The sequence below is a fragment of the Amblyomma maculatum genome, chromosome 1, assembly GCF_055883805.1.
Source record: "Amblyomma maculatum isolate TAMU_Amacu chromosome 1, ASM5588380v1, whole genome shotgun sequence".
NCBI lineage: Eukaryota > Metazoa > Arthropoda > Arachnida > Ixodida > Ixodidae > Amblyomma > Amblyomma maculatum.
Window position 1 is genome coordinate 390,066,649 of NC_139344.1, and position 6,543 is coordinate 390,073,191.

Here is a 6,543-nt window from a genome sequence, read left to right on the forward strand (position 1 = left end):
GATTGCTGGAAATACCAGAACAGGATGTCAGATCGGTTGCCACCAGTTCTGGCTTTTCCATCAATCAGGTGAAGACGAAGACGACACCAACTCTGGATACTGGCCTTGTATCCCAGCGTGGTCCCGTCCTTCAGGGTTGCTGTTGGGCATATTCTAAGACAAGGCAAAACTGAAGCAACAGGTAGCAACGATTCATAAGCACAATTTTTTTTACTAAATCTGCACAGGAAACAATTAACAGCACTGCCGCCGCTGTGGCTCAGTGGTTAGGATGCTCAACTGCTGAACCTAAGGACACGAAATGAAATATCGGCCGCTTTTTGATAGAGGCAAAGAGACCTGTGTGCAGGTGGTCGAAATTTCTAGTCTTCCATTACGGCGTTCCACATGGCCTGAGTCGATTTTGGGACATTGAACCTTGCAAACAAAAAGACCATAATTGTTAAGTTGTTAGGCTGCCAATACCGAGCAAAGAAATAAGAAAATAATTGATGCCATTTCCAAAACAATTTTGCTGCTCCCTATTCAGCAACCTTTCGAACTTAAGTGCCTTGAAGCTATAAATCGAGCTTCATTCGTACAATTGCCATAAGCAAGTCCAACTTCGTTCTGTCGGGTCTGTCTTTGCCAAGTTCACACATGAGAGCAAGCGCTCATTATGAGCATCGGAAACTGCAAGTGAAAAAAAGTTTTAATGCACTTCGCCCCACATACGGAAAATGGTTTTCGCCGCAAGTTCTCAATGCCTCTGTGCTTGAGAAAATCGTAATGTCTGATCAAGGGTGACGCCTGCAGGTAGTCATGCTACCTTTTTACATCACTATGCATAGAAATAAATGAACAAAAGGCAGTAGTGCGAGCTTCGCATATATTCGAGACCGGGCTGCATTATGGTATGAATCGTTTGAATGAAGCGCTCGGTCATTTTTCTCTGGGCCGACACTTTTGGGGTGGCGACCAGGTAGCACTGAGATATTAGAGCAATGTTACATTTTTGTTTCAGTTGAACATTATTTTGATGTTGTTAATGTCCTTCTTTTTTAATGTTTTAGCAATGTTACATATAAAGGTTGTTATAATGTTTCGATAAACATTTAAACAATATGAATCTAATATGTATGCAACATAAATGTAACTTTAGTGAAAATGTAGAGCAACCTTGCAAGATCATGTAGTTCCACTGCTCGTGATGGTACACAGCTTGCACGTTTTGCAAAGACCACAATACAATACAGCAACTCCATAATACAGTAAAACTCCTACACTTACCTCCGAACAAATATCAGAGTCAAGCTTTTAGATCCATCGCTGATGGGTGTTCCATGACTGATAAGTGTCGACTGGATCATAAGTAAAAATTTCTAACAAAATTAGGACTGCGCTTGTGTTCTACAGCGGACATCATCTCAAAGCTCTAGTTGCGAAGAAGTGTTATTGAAGAAACATGGTAACTGGAAGAAAAAGGGCACAAGGGCTGGGACTTAGCATTTGAAACATATATGCTTTGTTGCTTTCTCGTTATGATTGAGATATTACTGTAACTTCAAAACGCAATATTAAGATAACATTTGTTTGTAACGTTTAAATGTTTGATTCAGCATAAAACATAATAACATTCAAAAGTCAAGAGTATAATGTCTCTGTTGAATGTTCTACTAATGTCTTTATGTGATGAAATGTTAGACAACATTCAGGGAATGTAGATAACAATTTTATAACTTTCTAATGTTCGTTGCTACCTAGGTGGCTGCCACTCCTCGAGTACTTTTGTTGTCGCTTGATTTACATATGTAATGTGCCTTGAGTAATACCCTTAGATCTCAGAGTCTTTAAGGGGATAAAAAGAAATACAATGCATGATTGAAATGGAGGAAGTATTTTAAATGACCAGGATAAGTTTTCAGGTTATAGCAGTATAGTTTGGAAATTATGGAACCATCAAAGCTGAAAAAGTGATCGCAAAAGCTGTGAGATAGCCTGTTTGGCACTCTCTCTTCAATTTGTTCATAATTTTTATTGAAAATAAATTGGTTCTCAGGAAAGAAAAGGTGCAGTATCTGTCCCCCTTCTGTGTACACCTGACCAGCCTGTAAGAAATGGGTGAAAGGGGGAGTGAAAGTGGAAAGGGGGCCCTAGTAAAGGGCATATAATTTTTATTTAATAATATAATTCGTTCACAGGAAAGGTGCAGTATCTGTCACACTAGTTATGTAGACACCTGAACCAGGCTGTAGCAGGATAGGAGTGATTGGAAAGAGAGAACAAAATTTTATTTAAGTTAGGCTTTGGGGAAAGGAAGGAGCCTTATACTTTTGAGTGGACGCCACAGAATTGTGGATACCTACACCTAACACCAGGTGAAGATGAGCCTTATACTTTTGAGTGGATGCCACAGAATTGTGGATACCTACGCCTAACCAGGTCAAGATCCTGTCTTCATATTTTTTTGTATATTGTATATAGGTTTATGAAAGGATAGACTTCATATTTTTTGTATATTGTATATAGGTTTATGAAAGGATAGATGCCATATCTGTCTGACCTTCAAGGTTATTCAAGGTGAAAACTTCCTTGACACTGACGGCTCCTAAATTAGGTTTTGAGCTTAGGAAGGAGCCTTATACATTTGAGTGGACGCCATGGAATTGTGGATACCTAACCAGGTCAAGATGATGTTTTCATATTTTTTCTTGTATATTGTACATCGGTTTATGAGAAAAGAAGGCCCTGCCAGTGTGGTGCAGTGGTAAGACGCCCGACTACTGTGCCGGAGTACCCGGGTTCGAACCCGACCTTGGCGGCTGCGCTTTGATGGAGGGGAAATGAAGAGGCGTCCGTGTGCTGTGCGAAGTCTGCGCACGTTAAAGGTCCCCAGGTGGTCGAAATTACTCCGTAGCCCTCCACTACGGCTCCTCTTTCTCTCTTTTCACTTTCACTCCCATCTTCCCTTCCCTTATGGCATGGTTGAGGTGTCCATAGAAAACACCGAGACAGTTACCACACCTTTCCCTTGCTATAAATCAATCAGTTTTAAGAAAAGAAGCGCAGTATGTCTTTGACCATCAAGCAGGTGACATCGCACAACCCAGGGCTGCCTCTCCCTTAATAATAATAACAATAATAATTGGTTCACAGTAAAAAAAGCGCAGTATGTCTTTGACCATCAAGGAGGTGACATCGCACTACCCAGGGCTGCCTCTCCCTTAATATTAATAACAACAATAATAATATGTTCACAGTAAAGTAAAGGCACCATATCTGTCACTCCTTTCTGTGGATACCTCAACTGCGCTGTAAGGGAAGGAAGGAGGGAGAAACGTGTAAAGAGAGGAGCCATATTAGAGGGCTGTGGAGTAGCTTCGACCACCTGGGGATTTTAATGTGCACTGACATAGCGCAGCACACTGATGCCTCTTCGTTTCGCCGCCACCGAAACACAGGTGGTGGTGAAAACTTTATTAATGCGAAAGCATTATTTCGATGGTCAGAAATTTCTTTCTGCAGAACATGTCCGCAAAATCGTGTCTGCAGCAGTTGTAATTGAGAAGTGGTAGAGGTTAATGAGTGGTTTCAATCGATAGAGGGTGGCGTAATGTGTCCGAAAAATAATTAGGCTAATTAGGTAATTAGAATAAATTCTGCAGTGTTTAATTTTTTTAGAGGCCAAAAGAAAGTTATGTTGCCGCCGTTCTGTGGGTGGCCTTCCGCCTGTTGGTCGTGCCCTCCAGGTCACGCCTGGTGGTGGTGGTGACGAACATTTATTTACTCTTGTACAAGGAGGTTTTGGACCGAGGCCCTATTGGCCCATGCCCTCGCAAATCTAGGTGGAGCTCCTAGGTAATGAAGGATTGGGAATTGTGGGGATTGGATGGACAGGCCCAGATCATGTAGAAAATGTCCTAGAAGGTCGCTCCACACAGGCTGCAGCCCCCGTCAAAGTCTGCATTGAAGTGCTTCAAGACTGCCGGGCACAGCATTGTGTTTGTAAATACTTTGAGTAGGAGCCTTTCTTCCACTTTCCGGATACCTTTACAAGGTTCCGGAAAGCGGCCGTGGCTGTCCTTATGTGTGGTAATTTCTTTGAATCATTGAGTGGGCTCGGAGTAGACTTCCCGAGCAAGTTTGAGTTCCCGAGGAGTTGAGTGCCGCGTCAATCAGGCGCGGGCCGCCTGATTGGCTTACTCATTGCCCAGGAGTCCTTGATGGCCGGTAGCCTAGATTAGATTACTATACTGAGGGTCGCTGGACCGTAAGCAATTTTGTAGGATGCGCTTGGCTAGAGGAGGTATCCAACCCAGCCCATAATTCCGACAGGCCCCCTTGGAGTCGGTAATACGCCTGGCGGCGACTTCCGCGGCCCAGGTCGTAAGCCACTGTTGAATATGCGGCTCCAAGCTGGCCAAAGCAGCCTCCCTCAGCTGCGGTACTAGCCACCATAGCTGCGGGCTAGTGTGCCGGACATGAGTATAGAATGTGATGGATGGATGGGAAAACATTTATTTCATCGGCTTTAAAAGGTTCAGTTTGATTGCTGGCCGCGCCAGATGACCGCCAGTTGCGTCTTGTCGGCGATCTCTTCGGCCCACTCAGTGACCCGAGCCTGGATGGCCGGGTCCGAGCAGCGCAGCACGGCCTCCCACTCCTCCAGAGATGGAGCTGGCAGCAAATCGGCGGGTGGCGGATAGGCCGCACACCCCCATGTAATGTGATCTAAAGTAGCGTCGGCGCCACACTCTTTGCATTCAGGGTCAACCTGCTCTTTGAATATATATGAATAAACTTTGGGGCAGGGAAAGGAGCGGGTTTGTAGCTGGCGCCAGAGTATCTCCTAGGCCTTGCTTAATGACTTGTGTGGTGGAGGGAAGATGCGCCTTCCCAGGCTAAAATGGCGAGTTATATCATGGAACGAGAGCAAGCCCTCCCTCGCGCCCGCGGGAAATGAGGTGCTCACCGCCCGGCCGACGAAACCTCGGGCATATTCGTGAGCCTTCTCGTTCCCGGGATTGCCCGAGTGAGCCGCGGAACCCATACCAGTTCTATCGTCCTACCAGGGACTGGACGGTATACTTTTGAGGATATTCCTGGCGGCAGCCGACAGACGGCCCCTCCCGAATATCCGTACGGCTGTTTTGGAATCACTGACTATAACATCTGCTTCGGTAGAAGCGATAGCCAGCGCGATGGCTGCTTCCTCTTCAGCCTCGGAGGTTCTGGTGCGCACAGTAGCTGAAGCTAAGATTTTGGTAGGCGTGGACTTACGGGCCCCAGTCACCGCACAAATCGCGAAACCGCGGTCCGTCTCTTCATATTCGGCCGCATCTACGTAAGCAACCGAATGGTTTCCTTTGTATTTGTTGTGTAGTGCACGTGCGCGTGCTAGTCGCCTACCTTCGTGGTGAATGGGGTGCATATTCTTAGGGAGGGGCTTGATAACAAGCTCCTTCCTGATTGCTGTGGGTATTTGCCTGGGATCGTCTGCCATGGGTTCGGCATTGATGCCTAGCCTCAGCAAGACAAGCCTCCCGGCTTTGGTGCGCGCCAGTCTGGAGTACTGCGCTATTAAATGCGCTTCCTTGAGTTCATCAAGTCTGTTGTGCATTCCAAGAGCTAAGAGCCTATCGGTTGAGGTGTTTCTCGATAGTCCTGGTGCTGTCTTGTAAGCTTGCCGGATAAGACATTCAACCTTTTGCTTTTCGTCTTGGTAAATGTGCAGATAGGGCAGGGTGTAGAGTAGCCTGGTGATGACGAAAGCCTGAATGAGTCGACAGGTGTCGCGTTCTTTCATGCCCCTCCTCTTGTTGGCTATTCACTTGATTAGTATGGCTGTTTGGGTGACTGTTGTGGTCAGTTTATCTAATGTTCCAAAATTTCTGTGGTTACTCTGAATGAACATGCCTAGGATTCTGATGGTGTCTACTTGTTTGATTGGCAGTCCTTTGAGCTCTACCCTGATTGCAGGAGGCGGAGGTCTGTTCTTTCGATTGGGGCCTTCTCGAACTACAAGGAGTTCGGACTTAGAGTGTGAACATACAAGACCCGCTCTTAGAGCGTAAGTCTCAATGGTGTCGACTGCTTCCTGAAGCACACTTTATATTTGGGCATCACTTCCCCTGTTCACCCACAGGGTAATGTCGTCCGCGTAAAACGTATGCTGTAGCCCCTCGATGGCGGCGAGTCTGAGGGGCAGTGTTATCAGTGCAATGTTGAAGAGGAACGGCGACATCACAGAGCCTTGCGGTGTTCCCTTTCCGCCCAGAGATATGGGGTCTGATTTGATCGCGCCGAGAGTGAGCTCGGCCGTCCTGTTCGTAAGGAAGGACCGGACGTACCTGAAGACTCTCTCTCCAGGATTCAAAAGAGAGAGGTTTTCTAATATCGCCTCGTGCGAGACGTTATCGAAGGCTTTACAGAGATCAAGCCCAAGTATTGCCCTCGTTCCATGACAGTACCTGCGATCCATAACATCCCTCGACATCTGGATCATGACATCCTGCGTGGAGAGGTTGGGTCTGAATCCTATCATGGTTGAGGGGATGAGGTCGT